Source organism: Hydra vulgaris, chromosome 07 (genome assembly GCF_038396675.1).
Source record: "Hydra vulgaris chromosome 07, alternate assembly HydraT2T_AEP".
Classification (NCBI taxonomy): Eukaryota; Metazoa; Cnidaria; class Hydrozoa; order Anthoathecata; family Hydridae; genus Hydra; species Hydra vulgaris.
The window spans coordinates 10615502-10634600 of NC_088926.1; the positions used below are offsets into that span (position 1 = coordinate 10615502).

General features: G+C 27.9%; 1 long non-coding RNA gene across 1 annotated transcript; it reads right to left on the reverse strand.

Moving 5' to 3' along the window:
- Window positions 1-312: 312 nt before the first annotated feature.
- Window positions 313-18874, reverse strand: LOC100201028 (pre-mRNA-splicing factor 38A). Its single transcript, XR_010639551.1, has 9 exons — window positions 18613-18874; window positions 10114-10273; window positions 9914-10035; window positions 9077-9162; window positions 7999-8040; window positions 6586-6642; window positions 6312-6388; window positions 759-800; window positions 313-592 (listed from the first exon to the last, which is right to left on the reverse strand). It is a non-coding gene; the product is annotated as a pre-mRNA-splicing factor 38A (long non-coding RNA).
- Between the last annotated feature and the right edge of the window lie 225 nt (window positions 18875-19099).

Sequence of the window (19099 nt, forward strand, 5' to 3'; positions counted from 1 at the left end):
AACATGTTTTGATCTAATCTTGCTAGTTCATCTTATACAAATGACCTCATAAACTTTTTGCAGCCTCAAAGCAATGTTTCAAAGTTCGAAAAACTTTCAAATAACATTGTTGTTTGCAAAGAATCATAATTCATTTTTTTATTGTAAACTTTCTTTTTTTAATTTTTGCATAGACTGGTTTAGCGCTTAAACATCCACATAAACATATATATAAAATTAAAGATATTCAGAAGTTATATCTAAAAAAAAATATTTTTGTTTTAAAAACTTGTCTGGCGGTTCGCTAACAATAAATGAAAACAAAAAACAACCTTTAGTTATAAATTAATACTGCAGCATTTACGAAACGTTTAGCAAATATTAAACGCTCAGCATTTACAAAACGATCAGCATTTATAAAATACATGAATAAATTGGTCGGGATTTTACTCTAATGAAAGGCTGTTTGGCACCTTTTAGATCGAAGCCATTTTATACAAACCGCATAAAAATATTTCAAATTTATCTTCTTCGTTTCGGAGATCTAGAATGGTGACGTCTGTGTCTAGGTGATCTTGAGCGACTTCGATGACGATGACGACGTGGACTAGGACTAAAAAAAAATCATTTCTAAATTGCAATTCATTATTTAAACAAAAACAATTTTATATATATTACCATTTATCTATTTTTCAATGTTATATATATCATCATTTATCATATATACCTTCATTTATCTTTTTTTTTTTAACGTATTAACAAAATTTTTAATGAACTACCTTCGTCTATTTCTATAAGGTGAAGCAGACCGCGATCTCCTCCTAAAAGCAAGACTTTTAAATTTTACTTCTGTTTATAACAATTCTCTTAGGTCCAATATATTTTTATAAACATCTTGTAATATTACATTTTATTATATACAAAAAATATGCTCAAAAAATAATCAGAAAACGATGAATGGAAATTGAGAAATAAGTTTTTGAATTTAAGACGAAACCACTCCACAGTAATGTTTAATGATGAAACGCAGTAAAAATATAAATCACAACTTACATATGTAGAAATTAAAAAAGAAAACCCCAGAGAGAATAACTCTTTAAAACAGCAAACGTGATAGTATTTGAAAACAAAGTTATTTAGTAAATGTGTTAATAATATGTTTCAATAGTACAGTAGTATGTTCCAGTATTTCCTGAAATTTGTTATAGGTTACGGGTAATTTCTCGATAAAAATACTTCACTAGGGCAGATATTCACTTCATCTGGTTACTGTTGCTTTGCAAAAAGACTCATAAGCAAAGACATTAAGTGTAAGCAGAAAATTATTGTTGAACAGCCTCGCACGGCTTTTTCATTTAATAAACTGACATAGATGTAAACCTATGTTAAATTGTTTTCACTCTGGAATAACAAATACTTAAAATCATTTTGAGTCTATTCATGGAGTTTTGCTTTCACCTTCTTGGTAGTAGCTATGCAACCCTTTCTGTTATGTCATAATGAGGGTACAGCTCTAAATCTCAGTTTAATGATTCTTAGGCCGGCTGGTAAAGTTTCCTTACCAACAACTGTAAAGTATAAGTAAACTGTAAAGTAAGAGTATTAACAATACTATATTGCGCATGGGTGGTGTCCCTGTTAGTAGATTGAAATGCGTTGTTGAGGTCAAAAGGCGTTATAAGGAGCCTTTATTACAACTTTAAATATTAAAAAACCATCACTACCACATCATTGTTTCCATCTATCTTTTACAAGCATTTATGGTCTTCAAATCATTCAAGTAACAAAAAAATCTGCAGCAAAACTCACCAGCAAAACTCACCTCTGCTCTTTGTAAAACTAGTTTAAATTCGGTTGTTTCATCTTCAGATCTTTTAGATTTAATCGTTATCTTGCTCTATAAACGTCACCTTCACTCCTCCAGTAACTTCCAAAATAGTGGTTGCTTGTAGCCTTGTTTGAAGTGAAGATGTTAAAAAAAAAAATCTTAGTGTGGATGACTATTTTCCTTTGACTCATAAAGATTCCAATATTCCTCGAACATCAATTCAATTATAAACCAAAAATCATGTTTGAATTCTTTTACTAATTTTTTTGTGCTTACTTTTAGCACCAAATTATTTATTAACTATTTAAAAATGTTATTTATAATTAAGCCCTTCTTCTATATTCATCAGGCAATATTGATGTTATTGGTGACTTATTACATTAAATGGCTTGGCTCAAGTACACTGAGCCAAACCTGCTGGCACTCAAGTTTAATTTTTTTTTTTAATCTATTACTCAGATATAAGGATTGCATCTCAAAATTCTAAATTCGAGAATTCAGGAATTGGTTTTCATAATATAGTTTCGAATTCCAGATTAAAATTGGTTTCTTCATGCTCTCTCCAACTTTTAAAATGTGTTTTCATTTCTGTACATAAAAATATTTTGCATTCTAATTCTAAAAGAAGACATAAAAAAAAAAAATTCTAAATTACATTTATTTAAAATAATAGAAGTAGACAGAGAGAAAACATTCCTAAATTGCAGTTAATGGTTTTTGTCTTCATTTCATATCCATATATAATAATTTTTATATTTTTTTATATTTTTTAACTATCATATTTTAAGATTTGCAACAGTGTTGAGATTTGTTTATTCAAGTGCAGTGTGTATTGAATTATTTGGATCAATAACTTTTAAATAAGTATCATCAATATTTATAGGTAAGCAAATAATAGCAGGAATAATAGCAGTTTGAATTTAACAACATTATTTGATAATTATTTAATTTTAATTTGCTGTGATGCAAAAAGTTGGACTGCTTTTACCATGTAATCAGCAGTTGTGCTTAGCACATGCAATACATTTAGCTGCAATTGATGTTCTGTAAATTGATGTTCAGTCTCAACATGTTCAGCTTCATTAAAAGTTTGTTCAATCAAGCCAACATTGTAATCTTCAACATATTCCTCATCTGATTCCTTGAAGTCACCTCCTTGATCTTCTAAACTAACATTTTCTGTATATGTGTGAGCCACAAATTCAGTTGTATTTGAATTATTCAAATACAACTGAATTTGTGGCTCACACATATACAGAAAATGTTAGTTTAGAAGATCAAGGAGGTGACTTCAAGGAATCAGATGAGGAATATGTTGAAGATTACAATGTTGGCTTGATTGAACAAACTTTTAATGAAGCTGAACATGTTGAGACTGAAGAATTTGGATGCAGTTTTCTTATCAGAAAAAGTTTTTTGAGAACATCAAATGATATACTTCAAATATATGTGAAACAAGAATTTGGAAAATAATTGAAATCTATTATGGATACTAGAACTAGATGGAATAGCTTAGTCGAAATGTTTGAAAGATTTAACAAACTAAACAGCTGTGTTAGAAAAGCATTGATTGACACTGCATCTGATATCATTATTCTAGATGCTGAAATTTTTTTGATTAAAAACATTATCTCTGCACTTCTCCCAGTGAAGCTTACTATTGAAGCTCTTTGTCAAGAAGATGCAAATCTGCTTTTTGCTGATGCAGCATTTTGCTTGAGAATTTTGGATCTGATGAACTTTCATTAAAGTTGAAGAACAAATTAAAGTTGAAGACTGAATTAGCCAAAGACGAACAAATGTAACTGGAACTCTTCAGTATTTACACAATGGTGGAAAAAGTGAGATTCGAGCATCTTTTACTAAACCATTGAAAAAAAAATAGCCAAAGTTATTGAAAACTTTGCACAAAGACTGATATTTAACACTAACATGGAAACTTCCTCAGGCGAGCCTCTTCAGGATAGCCGACCTTCTACCATGTGTTTTTCCTCAGGCGAGCTTCTTCAGGATAGCCGACCTTCTACCATGTGTACATTCTTAGTTTGTTCTTCCGACATCACTTCTACCATGTGGTAGAAGTGATGTCGGAAGAACAAACTAAGCCCTTAACGCTAATGCAAAAGTTGCAGAACAAAATTTAATTAAATTTATCCTCCAAGATACCGACCAGCTCAACTCAACAAATAATAAATCTGTAAGTCTACTCATTTTTGATTTTGATTCTACCATCGAGTGTGGAGTCTGAGCGAGCCTTCTCAGTTGCTGATAACTTTTGTACAAAAGTTTGATGGAGACTCTGAGATGCAGCTTTAAATGATCTCTGCTACCTCAAGGCATATTATAGGCAAACAAAACAATAATTTTATATTTTTTATTATTAAATGATATACCATATTAGAAAATAATTCTGTACTAATTGAATTTGGTATAATTTTATGTTCCATTTTTATTTTTTTTTAAACTTTAAATTTTTTTTAATGCCTATACAAATAATACAAACTTTTGTATTATTTGTATAGGCATAAAAAATATAAATTACTTATAAATATTTAATTTTGAATTCCAAATTTTTTTTATTTTTACCAAAATTTGCATTCATTACTCAGTTAACTTATAGACTCAATTTCTAGACAACCCTAATCACTTACCTTTGTTCCTTGATTTCCATCTTATCTTAAAGTTGTTGATATTCTTTGATAAAAACCTGCTAAAGCTGCTAACCTTGAGCCTCTATCTTAACATTTTAAGATTACAACTCTTTCTCTTTTCTACAAGTACAACAAGGGTTGTTGTTCAATCAATCTATCATCTCTTGTTTTGTCAACCAAAACTTTATTTCAAATGACTTGTCATTCAGAGAAGTTGTATCCTTTTACTGTACTGTTTCTTCATGCACCAAAAAACTTTAATTCAATTAGTTTTTTCATATCGATATTTATTGGAATTCACTCTTGTGTGTGCTTTCCTGACACATACAATTTAAATTTTTTTAAATCTTCTCTGAAACAACCTCTAGCTGTTTAGCACTCATTTTTGCTTTTTGATAAACCTTAACTTAAATAGTGACCCTAACTTAAATAGTGGCCTTAACTTAAATAGTGGCCCTAACTTAAATAGTGGTCATAACTTGAATAGTGGTTTTAACTTAAATAGTGGCCCTAACTTAAATAGTGTTCCTAACTTATATAGTGGTCCTAACTTAAATAGTGGTCCTAACTTAAATAGTGGTTAACCACTTTTATACTACCATTGGTATGGAAGGATTCAATGATTTTAAAGATGTTACCGAATACACTCTAATAAGAGAACTTATGGAGAAGACCAGCATACCAAACTTTATGAAAAACTTTAGAAATGTCAAGAGCGATAGCCTTAACCTCTTCACATCTATCTAATGCATAGATAAAACCTATCAGTTATTAACGTTACCATATCAGCAGTAAAACAAGATCAAAATCCATATCAATGATCAGAAAGTAAGTTATTAGATTCAAAATGAGAGACTATGTTTTTTTTAATAAAAGACTCAAAAATCTTGCTGATGATAGTAAGAAGACTAATGGGACAGTAGTTAGACAAGTCAGATCACTCTCCAGAATTTTTGAAAATAGGGATAATAGATGCTGCTTTCCAGCAGGCATCTGCTGGAAAACAAGACTCTGATCAAACTTGTTAAATAGTTTTGAAAGTATAGATGACAGCACAGGAGAACACTTCTGCAAGACTAAAACAGGTATGTTGTCTAGACCACAAGCTGTCAAAGCAGCAAAAATTACTTTAAATACAGAAGCTGGAGTGACATGAATGTCAAGCAATGGATGAACCTTTAGGTGAATTAACAAAATCTGAACCTTGCAAGAGAGGTGGAATAACAGATTTGCCCTTGTTATAGACACTGTTAAAGATTCTCCAGAAGTCTCGGGAGCCTAATTTTTAAAATAAAATACGAGATTTTGTGAACTGAGCAGGCTTTGGAGTTAAACAAAACCTTTTTACAATGGTTTCTAGCAATAGAAAACAGATGTCTGTTTTCTGGAGAATTGTTTTAGAGATAGAATGGAGGTAATGGGTTCTATTGGAAATTGCAGCATCCCAATGAGCTTTAAGGTAGTTAAAAGAGGTACAAAGATAGGGGGATTCTGATGATGAAGAAGAAAGAGATAATAGTTTTAGAGAGATCGAACCGCAATCAGAAGCACCTAAGAGTGAATGTGGAGAAACTGAGCACTGACTAGAATCAGAAACAAGACATAAGTTGAGTAGAAAAGGTAAATGATTTAGTACATATGGTTTATACAGTATATGATTCAGTATGGTATATATGATTCAATATGGTATATATGCTATATGATAAACGGTAAATAACTTGGTAGAAAATTACTATATATGCATATTATATATATAAATATGTGCTGTAACTGTAAAAATCATAGTTAAAATTGTTGTTTCTATAGAACAATAATGTTGCTCAAGTTAAAATTGCTATGGTATAAAATACAACCTTTTTTCTGGTGTTCTGCTTCTTCTGCGTTTACGTTCAATGGGAGACTCACTACGTTGTCTAATAGGCAGTTCTTCCTAAAAAAAAATTAATTCAGTCTTTTCTATAGGAAAAGTAGCAGCTTTAAAACAAATAACTCAAAAATCCAGAAGATGATGTCAATTATTTCCTAAAGTAATTTAAAATTTAAAAAATTTTAACAACGGAAAAATATTTTTTCACATTACCAACTTTTTGGTTATTTAAGAAGTTAATTTTGAAAATAATAAAATACTTGTATTTCTTCCTCTTCAGATTCCAAATCATCTAAATCATCTTCTAAAGCACTTATCTAAATAAAAGCAACAAATATAAAATATGTTTATAAACTATATTTATCATATTTTGTCTTTAGCAATCTTTTATTTTATATTTTAGGAATAAAAATTTAGGAATAAGATAATCATAAAAATGAATTCATAGATAAAAGAGTAACTTTATTGTTTTGAAATAATTAAACATTAAAACATTTTTTATTTAGAAGTCATTTAGAAACACTAATAATAATCTTAAAAACAGAAACTTTAACACTTAAAATCAAATAAAAAAGCAGACAAAGTGATTTATATAAAGTTGAGTGAATTTTCAAAAAATAGACAAAGATGTATGTATAAAATTATATGTACATTTGTTATGTATTAATTGTTTTGTTTTTTTTTGTTACATGACAATGACTCATACTCTAAAAAAGAAATTTAATAAAAAAAAAAGCTATTATTGCAATAATGCAAAGCTAAATTCAATATTGAAAAAAAAAAAAAAAACTATTGTTTTATTTTATTTCAACATGGTTTCCTTTGCTTTAAACATTCTTCAAAATATTTTTGTTTGAAGTTTTGTGGCTTACATAACAAACCATATAAAATTATAGAAATAACAAAAATGTACTTTTATGTTAGATTTTATGTTATGAAATAGTGATTTTTATGTTAAGTTTTATGTTGTGACATAATGATTTTTATTTTAGATTTTATGTAAGGTTTTATGTTATGAAATAGTGTAGTGACATTAGCAACTTTTTTGACATTTTTCTTATTATTATAGTATTTCAAATTTGTTATGCAAGCTGCTTTAAAAAATATATATTTATTAACAGTAATGTCAACCAGGAAAAAAATCAAACCAGATATGAAAAAAAGCCTTTTTTGAATTTCCAGTTATTTCTTAAGATAAAAAAAAATTATACAAAAAATAAGAAAATATTCAAAAATAAACAATAAACAAGTTGTTGTTTATGAATCAAAATTTTTACTGTATGAAAATTTATATTAAATGTTCTCCACAACAATAACAAAATTTCGATCATGTTATTCAAATTTTCAAAATAAAAATACTCACATAACATCTGAACTTGAATATTTTTAAAATTATTATTATTATTTTTATTCTGACTCACTCCCAACAAGGCTGCAAGCAACTACTATTAAGTTGGGAGTTACTAGAAAAAAAACAACAGAGTTATAGAGCAAGGAAATGGTTGACAGAAGACTTAAAAATTTGAAGGTTGCATGAGTCAGGAAAACATAAAGATGGCAGAGAGTTCCAAAGCATTGAAGTGCAGGGAAAAAAACTAGACAAATAAAAGTCTCTAGAGAATGCAGCAAAAGAATGAGACTTAGCTGAATGATAAAATTTATATAGGACTAACCCTGGGCTCTAATTCTTCCAAATCTTCTAATATATATCGTTTCTAAAAGAAAAATTACACAAATGTTATATTTATTAGACAAAATATGAAAGTAACATAACAAGTAACATACCATAAAAAAAACAGCATATAAGAAATTAGATCAATTTTCTTGCTTGTCTTTTAATAAAAAAAAAAAAAAGATGTAGTAAATGTCATTCAATATTAGCCAAGGTAATAAACACAAATATCAGGATATTCTTAAAAATACCATCAACTCAAGTTTCGTGGAATATGTTAATTGTACATACTATTCTAAAGTCTGTAAAAGTTTGAGAAGAATATGTATTGTTTTAATTAAAAACATAATTGCAAACATTAAGTTTAGAATTGATTTGAATTATTGATGAAACTTTTTCTTCATGGATTCATGATTCAATCTAGATTTCTTAAGAAAACTTTTTTTAAAACACTAATACAGTTAAACGTTTACAAAGCTAGTTAAAACAGTTTCTTTTTTTAAAAAAAAGTAACAACATAGCATCCTTGTTAGAGTAAAAAAATCTTTTTAAATTTCAAGTTTAATATTCGTCAAATATTTAAATCATTAAATATTTGACGAATATTAAACTTTTCTTAGTGTTTAAGGTTATTAAAAAAACCTTTATTTAGGTATATAGCAATTGTAAGCATAGAAACAGAAATGTCCAATTTGTTGAAAAGCCTAAATTATTTAAAAATAGCTTCTTTTTTTTTTTAAACAAAATGTATTTCCTTTGCAAAAAACATTCGAGACAATAAACTCTGATATGAATGACTAAATATCTCTATTTTACAGACACATCATATTAAAAACATTTTTATCAAAATATAAAATTAGTATTACTAAAAAGATTTACAAGTCTATTATATCTTTTTTTATTTAGTTAATATTTCAAAGATAATTAAATTCACTCCCATCAAAACTGCAAGTCACCACTAATAAATTACTGAGGAATTAATTAAGAAATAGATAACAGTTACAAGTTATAGATAAGTAAAGTTATAGATTAGTGAAGACATCACTAAGAAGACTCCTAAAAACTCTTTATTTATTTACCTGAATCCTTGGTAACATTACATCACAAACTCTTTCTTCATGAAGTATTGAGTCAATAAATTCATCCATATGTATTATAGTAGCACCTGAATCAAAAAAAATCAGAATAATAACAGAAAAACAGAAAAAGAAACTGAAATAATATTACTCATATGCAGACATTAAAATTCTAATCGAAATATTCTTTTTCATTTTAAATTTATTTTTATTCATTAAAACAGTTAATTGATGTAAAAATTGCAAAAATCAACTCTCCAACTAAATTAACATTAACATCAACTCTCCAACTTAACTAAATATTTTGTTTTCAAAAGTTTTTATAAATAAGTTTTGTTTTCATAAACATTATTGAGTAAAATTAAAAAAAAAAACAACCTAAAGTGAAAGTCAAAAAAAAAAATTGAATCAAAATTTAGTTTTTAACACTTATGTCTACATGCTTGTTGTTACAGATAATCATGTATTCTTATTGTAGAAGAGTCAGAAAAAAACTCTAATAAAAAACTAAGCCAAACTCAATGTATGCTTGAAGGTAAGAAAATTTTTAATGCGCAAGAAGTTTAACATTAAATGATTTAAATAGTTAGAAAGCCATCAAATCTTTTATTTATTTTTATTTTGCATACTTTATTTTAACATCTTATAATCTTTAATTATTTAAACATTAAAATTATTTAAACATTAAAATCAATTTTGAAATAAACCTTCTCTCACCTCGAGAAAGCAAGTTAATATTCAATAAGAAAGTTCTGAGAAAATCAAATTATTTCTTTAAGGGGAGAAAAAAATTATTTCGGATTAAAAACAAAAAAATTCAATTAAAATGTTTTTTTTTACCTGCTATCTTTCCTTTATACCTCATTTTTCTGTAATCATTGTATAATGGTTCAAGATATTTGTAGCATTCTTGAGAAGTCCCAACTAATCTCATGTAAAATGCACCTAATGCACGCACATACCTTAATAAATTAACTAATTATAAATCTTTTATTAATTAACATTTAAGTTTTAAAATAATTTATCAATAAAACACATACTTATAGTCTTCATTTTTTATAAACTCAACAATAATATCCTTTTCTGGTTGCAGCTGTAGCATTTTAAGTATAAGACAGAGAAATGGTGTTGGCTTTATGTTTCCTCCAAAAGTGCCACCAATTTCCTTTAAGTCCATTGCTTTATCAACAAGCAGTTCAGCTAAACAACAATTAAAATATAATACAAACACAATATAACACAAACAAAATAATTTGCTTATTGAAATAAAATTTTATATATATATATATATATATATATATATATATATATATATATATATATATATATATATATATATATATATATCTGATAAACTTTACTTTTTAATTTAATTACCTCCCAAAATAAATTCTTGCCGATCATGGTTGACTGGTTGAAAAAGAGTTTTGAAAAACAAGGTTTGACAAATAATCAGGATGTAATTTTGAAAACGCATATACCAAAAATTCATAAAATCATTTAAATTTTGAAACAGCATTTGAAATAGTTTTAAAAATTGTGATATGCTCCTAAAATTCGCTTTGTTGACAAATATTATAAATGACATAAACTATAGATATAGTATCTATTCATTTTTTTGCTTCACTTATTTAGATTTACTTCATTTAACTTTAGTAAGTGACTGGGGCCCCGGCTAAAAATGAGACTTTTTTCAAAACTGGTCCCCGGCCCCAGCTAAACTATAAGATTTAGAAGGGGTTGATAGCCGGGGCTAGAAAAAAATTTATAATACTTTATACATTTTAATTTTATACTTACATTTACTATTTATTAAATACTGGCATATATTTATATATTTTCAAACTCTAATTTACTTCCAACAAGATTGCAAGCAATCACTATTAAGTTATGAGTTACTTTAAAATAGAGAATAAGTAAAAATACTAGGAAATAGTTAACTGAAGACTTGAAAAGTTGTAGGTTGCATTTAAAAGAAAAACACGAAGATGGCTTATAGTTAAAAGGTTTTTTTGATGTGCAAGGAAAAAAATTGGATTAATATAAGTTTTTATAGCATGAAGGGACAGATACAGTAAAAAGATGCAACTTGTTGAATAAGAAACAAGCAAAAATGAGTTTTGGTTTATCGTAATAGAGATAATAGCTTGTTTGAACATTGACCGTGATTATATTTGTAGAAAAAGAAAGAAATGCAACCTTACAACAATGGCTCATACTTGGCAGATAAAGCAGATAATTTATTATTATTATTATTTTTATGTTAATTCAACTCCCCAAAGCTGAAAAGGCCACTACAGACAAGAAGGCTACTTAATTGTGATTATAACCCTCTCTCAACTATATAACTCCAAAACATGAACCTTGACAACCAAGGCCGCTGCACAGAGAAACAAGTTGAGCGCGGTACTGCAAAAGACGTGGTGGGGATTAAACTTGGTATCTCTCACTTATGACGCAAGCGCTCTACCACTACACTACGGCCGCATTACATTTACAATGAGCTTTTAGACTTTGGCTGAGAGTAAAAGACTTGTTATTCATCAATATAGGAATACCAACATTATTGCAATATTTTTTTATAGTAAGTAAATTTTTGTTGTCTAACAAGTATTGCAGATTTTAAGTCCAGAATTTAAATCCATAAGCCACAGCAAACCTTAGGCTATTACAGAAGAGAGATCAGATTAAAAATCAGCTGCTTGTTCTAAGCAATCAAAAAGTGAAGATTTTTTGTCAAGACAAGAGGATAAAGTTGAGTCATCAATAAATAGAGCCACTTTAGATGTTAAATTTTCATGAAGATTGATACTGTAGATAAAAAACAATACATGAGCAAAGATTTAACGGTACCACAAGATACCTAGTAGTACCTTTAAAGTTACAAAATAAAGAAGAATGTTGGCCTTCAAGAATAACTTTATTACTGCAGTTAGTAAAAAATAATTTAATAATTTCAAAACCTTTATATAAAGAAACTAATAACAGAGTGAAGACTAATTGTAGGATAGTTGGAGATGTTAAAGTGTTTTCTAGAGCTTTGAAAAATTGGAACCACTTATTTAGCATTTTTTAAAAACTAAATATTATTAAATATTATATATTACTAATAAGATTAAATGTTAGACTTGCTTTAGTTAATGACATTGGTGAAGACTAACCAAAAGTCTCTAGAACCTAACATCTGATATAAGATACAAGATTTAGTAACCTGAGAATAACTAAGCTTAACATCAGACGGGACCTTTTTACATTGGCTTCTTGGAATTATAAAAGGACATTTGTTCTAAAGAAAGATGTTCTTGTAAAAAAGATGAAATAAATGATTAATAAAGCAACTGCTCAAGATGGTGAAAAATATGGAGTAGAATGAGGCTTGACTTTAAATTGAAGAGTAGAAATAAAAGCTTCCAAACTTTTGGTCCAGAAGGAATGAAAGCTTCTGAGACACACTTTATGCATACATATTATGGATATAAACATATTTGTTTGCTATTTATTTAGATGCTGGCATACAATATCCTTTCATATTTATATAAACTTTAGTACTTATATGGTGTAGTATTTGCAGAAAGAGAAGGTGATGATGATGATGATGATGATGATGATGATGATGATGATGATGATGATGATGATGATGATGTTAATGATGATTATGATGATCATGTTGATCATAATCTTGTGGTGAAAATTTATTACCAGATATATATATCAAAATATGCTAAATATTTACCAAAGTAGATATACCAAAATTTACCAATATATACCAAAAACTTTTTTTCATAAATGATAAGGTTCTTATTTTATTATTATTTTCATAAAAAAATTGTATATATTATTTTATTAATAATATAAAATAATTGCTGTATTTAACAAGAAACTTTTTTTTTTAATTGTACTTACTCTTAGATGCTTAATACACAAAAGGGAGGGGGGCCGTTATTAGTTTGCTCGATTTTTTTGCCTCTATCCCAAGCTTATCAAGACCTTTTTAAATACTAATTTTTAATTTTTATCAACAAAAAAACAAAACTTAAAAAAAGTGATTGAAATGTGAATTGTCATTGATAGAAATAAAAACTTTCAGAGTAATCAGACTTTAAAAAATGTCAACCTTAAAAAAATCTCTTAAATTTCGATTTGTCAATAATGAAGATAAAAATTTAAACAAAAAAAAAAAAAAAATGTTTGACTGTCCAAAAAAAAACAATTGACCGTCGATACCATCTGTTAGCCAGTTGAATAGACCACTCGCATTGGATTTCTTATTTTCCACACTGCACACAGATGAAGGCATAAAAAAAAACAGGAAGCTGCAGGGGCATCAGTAAATACATCAACTTTTTTATAGCCTGCTGTCGCAAAGGAGTGCTCCTACATCGATCAAGGATTTGGCATGGGGTAGCAATCTTTTCTTTCATTATTCTTTGTTTTTTTTTCTATTTCTGAAAATTTTAAGTGCATGTTTCTAGATTAAGATTAATTTACATATATACATATACATATATATATATATATATATATATATATATATATATATATATATATATATATATATATATATATATATTAATTTACATTTTTACATTTATATATATATATATATATATATATATATATATATATATATATATATATATATCAATTTACATTTAAATATATATATATATTAATTTACATATATATATATATATATATATATATATATATATATATATATATATATATATATATTTATATGTGTATATATATATATATATATATATATATATATATATATATATATATATATATATATATATATATATATATATATGTATATATATAACAAACAAAGTTTTGTCACATATATATATATTTATATATATATATATATATATATATATATATATATATATATATATATATATATATATATATATATATATATATATATATATATATTTATATACATATATATAAACAAAACTGCACCTTTTTATGATAACACGCTGACATCTAATGGTTATCAAGAAACAATCTTTTACAAACCAAATCATACCGCAACAAAATCAAAATCAAGTAACATTTAATGGTTTAACCCTCCTTTTGCGCTTAACATAAGAACAAATATTGCAAAAATTTTCTTAAATTTAGTTAAAAAACACTTTTCAAAATCTCATAAGTTTTATAAACTCTTCAACAAAAACAACTTAAAAGTAAGCTACAACTGTTTTCCTAACATCAAAATATTATCACTGCTCACAATAAAAAAATTTTATCCGGTACTAACACCTCAACCAACCAACAATGCAACTGTCAACAAACTGTTCGCAATGCTCTTGGAAGGAAAATGCCTCCAAAAAAATATAGTATACTTCAGTAACATAAAAGCAAGATAGCAGATTCAATTATATTAGACTAACAGAGAATACTTTTAAAGACCATTGGTACAAACACAAAAACTCATCCCAATACATAAGCAAAGCAAATTCAACCAAGCTTTCCAAGTTTATGTGGGAAATTAGAAAAAAGGGATATAAAAATTCTATTATAACATGGAAAATCAGGGGCTATTCTGGACCGTTTTCAACAGCGCTGACCATATTTAAGCACTGCCAAATGCGGTCAGCGCTTTTTTTCTTTTTTTTTACAACAAATATTTTGTGAAAATGCCTACATGCGGCAATGTTTCCGCTAAATTTCCTTACAGCAGGTGTCAGCACGATGGTACCGCCACCCAAAAAATTTTCCTAGAATAACCCCTGTATATATATATATACATATACAGTATCGGACAAAACGAGTGCAACCAAATAATGCTAACTTAGTTTTTTTATATAAAAGTGCTGCATTTTTTCAATTTAGAGAAATAACTATGTAACTGTTTAGAGACAAAGTTCTTCAAGTTTTATTCATCACAAAATTCATTATTTGTACACGAAAATTAATAAATTAATCAAAAGTATTAAAAAAAGTTGATTTCCTTCTGGACAAAACAAGTGCAACTCAACAAAATGTTGACCAAGCTGTATTTCGCTATCAATATTTTGTGGCGAATCCTTTGTTGTCGATCACAGCCTTGCATCTTCGAGGCATAGATTCGATCAGATGATCTACTTTTGCAATGTGTTTCGGATCGTTGTCTTGCTGAAAAACCCATTTTATTGGCATATTCCATTCAGCATGAGGTAACATATCATCTTTCAGGATATTTTTATACATGAAACGGCCCATTATTCCATCGTTTCGATGTATTGGACCTAGACCGTTAGCAGAAAAACACCCCCAGACCATTACATTGCCTCCACCATGCTTCACGGTCTTATGGCAGTAACGTAAATCGAGGCGTTTTCCGGCCGGTCGACGTACATGGCAAATGCCATCACTCCCAATGATGTTGAACTTCGATTCATCACTGAACAGGACAGTTCGCCATTTCTGCACATTCCAGTCAATATGAGATGCAGCAAACAGGAGTCTTTTCTTCTGGTTTTTCAATGAAATTAGCGGTTTCTTTGCATGGCATCGAGAAAACAATCCGGCTTCAACAGCATGTCGTCTGATTGTTCGGTCCAATACAGGCAGCTCTAATTGCTTTTGTATCTCGACTGATGATATCTAGGGATCCTTCTTGACGGATCTGAGAATCATAGAATCGTCTCTAGAAGTGGTGGAACGCGGTCTTCCACCTTTGTTATCTGCTGCCAACTTCCCCGTAGAACGATATTTGGAACATAGTCTTGATACGGTCCATTTTGACAGGCGATATTTATCACAAATACTTTTTTGTGACATTCCACTTATGTAATCGCCAATAATTTTCTTTCTTAGTTCCAATCCAAGACTGTTGGGAGCTATTTTTGCACTTGAAGTCATAAAAATAATAAAAATAAATAATCACGCTTCTCAAGGCTTACCGTGTTACATTTACCTTGTGATGATATAATAATGCTCTGTGGAACACAACGTCTTGGTTGGATGTGGACTGTATTGATGTAATGAAACACTTGTTGTATTTCACTTCTTCTATTGATGTTCTTTGATAAAACACTTTGATAAAACTCACTTCAATAAACTGTCTTGATAATACTGACTGATTGACTTCCATATACTGACTGAATTACATGTCAATTTACATGTCTCTTATATAGTAAAATGAACCTGTGTGAACCTGTTCTGGATGCGTCTGGATGCTTCTGAATGTTTCTGGATATTTCTGGATGTTACTGGATGCTTCCAGATGCTTCTTCTGGAAACTTCTGGAAGCTTCTGCATGCTTCTGGAATTTTCTGGAAACTTCTAGATACTTCCTTTAATTATTAAAAAACTTCCGTGACGTTGACACCCACCAGACTTAAGAAAGTGAAACAAACCAAAAAAGTTGCACTTGTTTTGTCCGCTGCAAAATGGCACTTGTCAACGAAATTCTGCCTGTGTGCTGTCACCTGTCAGCTGATTGCTCATGTCATGGCATGCTATGACTCCAGACTCCTGAACTGTTTGTTGTGGTAGTATAGTTCGTTTCGTTTTTAAGACATGTAAAATTAGGAACTCTTTTTAGCATTGTTCGATGTTGGTTGCAAATGTTTTGTCCAATACTGTATATATTTGTATATATATATATATATATATATATATATATATATATATATATATATATATATATATATATATATATATATATTTTAATAATTTATTATTGCTCTGTTCTTTAAGAATGGTGAGCACTCTATTTGTAAAATACACTAACATAATTTACATATATTTATATATATATATTTTTATATATATATATATATATTTATATATATATATATTTATATATATATATATATATATATATATATATATATATATATATATATATATATATATATATATATATATATTATATATATATATATATATATATATATATTTATATATATATATATATATATATATATATATATATTTATATATATCTATATATATATACTGCTCTCGGAATTAGGAAAAATGAGGTCAGCAATAATTTGCTAACCTTAATCTTATAGAGATCGGCATCAGGTTGGCAAAAAAAATTAGATACAAAGGCTTTACCATAAAACATAGATAAAGGTCGACATAAAATTGTTTTAAAACTGCCGGCATAAAATCGTTATATTCTATAATAACTTAATGTCAGCAGTAAGTCGGCATATATATATATATATATATATATATATATATATATAATATATATATATATATATATATATATATATATATATATATATATATATATATATACATACATTCAAATGGTCAAAACAGACTACTTTAAAGCTGCATAATTTTTTTCTCACTTTCAACAAGTGTCTCATTTTTTCTAGAACTATTTTCTGTATAGTTCTTTCTTTAAAAAAGTGATTTTTCTTAACTTGTATTAAATTAGAGAAAAATTATGACGTACTGAACAAAGAAAAAAAATCCTAAAATTGCTAAAATATGCCAAAATGAAACTAACTGTAGCATTTTTTTTATTCATTCACAAATTTTTAAAGATAAGTTTTCTGAGATATATAGGGGCACAAATAAAGGGCAGTAAGAGTAATCATCTTACCTCCTCCTCTTTAACGGGGGAGGGGGATAGCACCAATTTAAAGGGGGAGGGGGCAAAAAACTTACAAAGATACATGCTTTCGTTTTCTAACATAAAACATACATGATTCATTTTCTAATAAATACACAGTTAAGGCCATCAGATCTTATTGCATTTTTATATGCTTTTACCATAAGATTCAAATTTGATAGCAACTAACATTGACTATGTGTGCCAGATTTTCCTGCAAATATACAATAATTAAATTACTAAAAGTTGGTTTTTTCCCCCTTATATTACCGCCACCCTAACCCCCTCCCCCAGCTTAGGGGGTGGTGTTATGTGACTACTAACCAGACCACATACAAATAATAAAATAGAATTTAAAGTAATAACAATTTCAATTTAAAATTAATTTAATTATTTAGATCTAAATATCTAAATTAATTTAGAGACCTTTATTTGAACTATAATGAAGGTCTCTAAAAAGTTATTTCCCCTTTATTTGTGCCCCGATCTACTAAAAAAAACAGATCAAGGAGAGGGCAACCAACCATATCTTTATTTTTATTAAGAAATAACTTATAATTAGTTGCACCCCTCATATAGGCCTGTAGGCAGATTAGAGGGGCACTGGTTTCTAATAACACATTTAACTAATAATAATTGAAAAATAAGGTCATATAGTCTAATGGCCTTATATGCTATTAACCATAGATCAAAGCAAAGTGTTAGAAAAATTTACAAGCGTTTAAAAATGGCTGAAAATTTGGACTTTTTATAAGTAAATAAATAACTAAATTTATAAACTGACAAACAAAAAATCATCATAATAAAAAAAAAATTAAGGCAACATTTGAAAAAAAAATAATTTTTTTAACTGTAATAGTAGTCTAATAATTAATAAATTGTTTCTAGAAAATTAAAATGGTTGCTACTGTTTATTACACTAGTTCTATAGTTGAAACTAAAAAATTTAAAATAGCATTTGTACCAGTCAATGCAAAACACTCTTCCTTCCAATATTTACATTCGTAAATACGAGTTCTAGTTATTTTTTCTATTAAATACTGAGGATTTGTCCCACGAATAGATTTTGCATCAGATATGGTCCTATTCGCCATGTTGATTTGTTTTGAAGTTCCTAACAAATTAGTTATAAACTAGAACTAAAGTCAAGGCTCTTTTGAAGTATGGTAAGATTACAAAAATTGGACCGCTTGGACCAAATAAACGAATGCAAGCAGTATCTTTTACGCTTAGGTGCTTTATAAACGGCAGGGGACGTAAATTAATTTTCGGAAAATCCCCCTCCCCCCCTCCCCAAGCTTATTTAGACTTCCCCGTTCATTAATTTTTACTTGTTATCAACAAAGAAATATCATCTTAAAACTGAAAATATATATATATATATATATATATTGATTTTATATCTACTGAAAAGAAAATAGGGATATATAAATATATCCCTATTTTCTTTT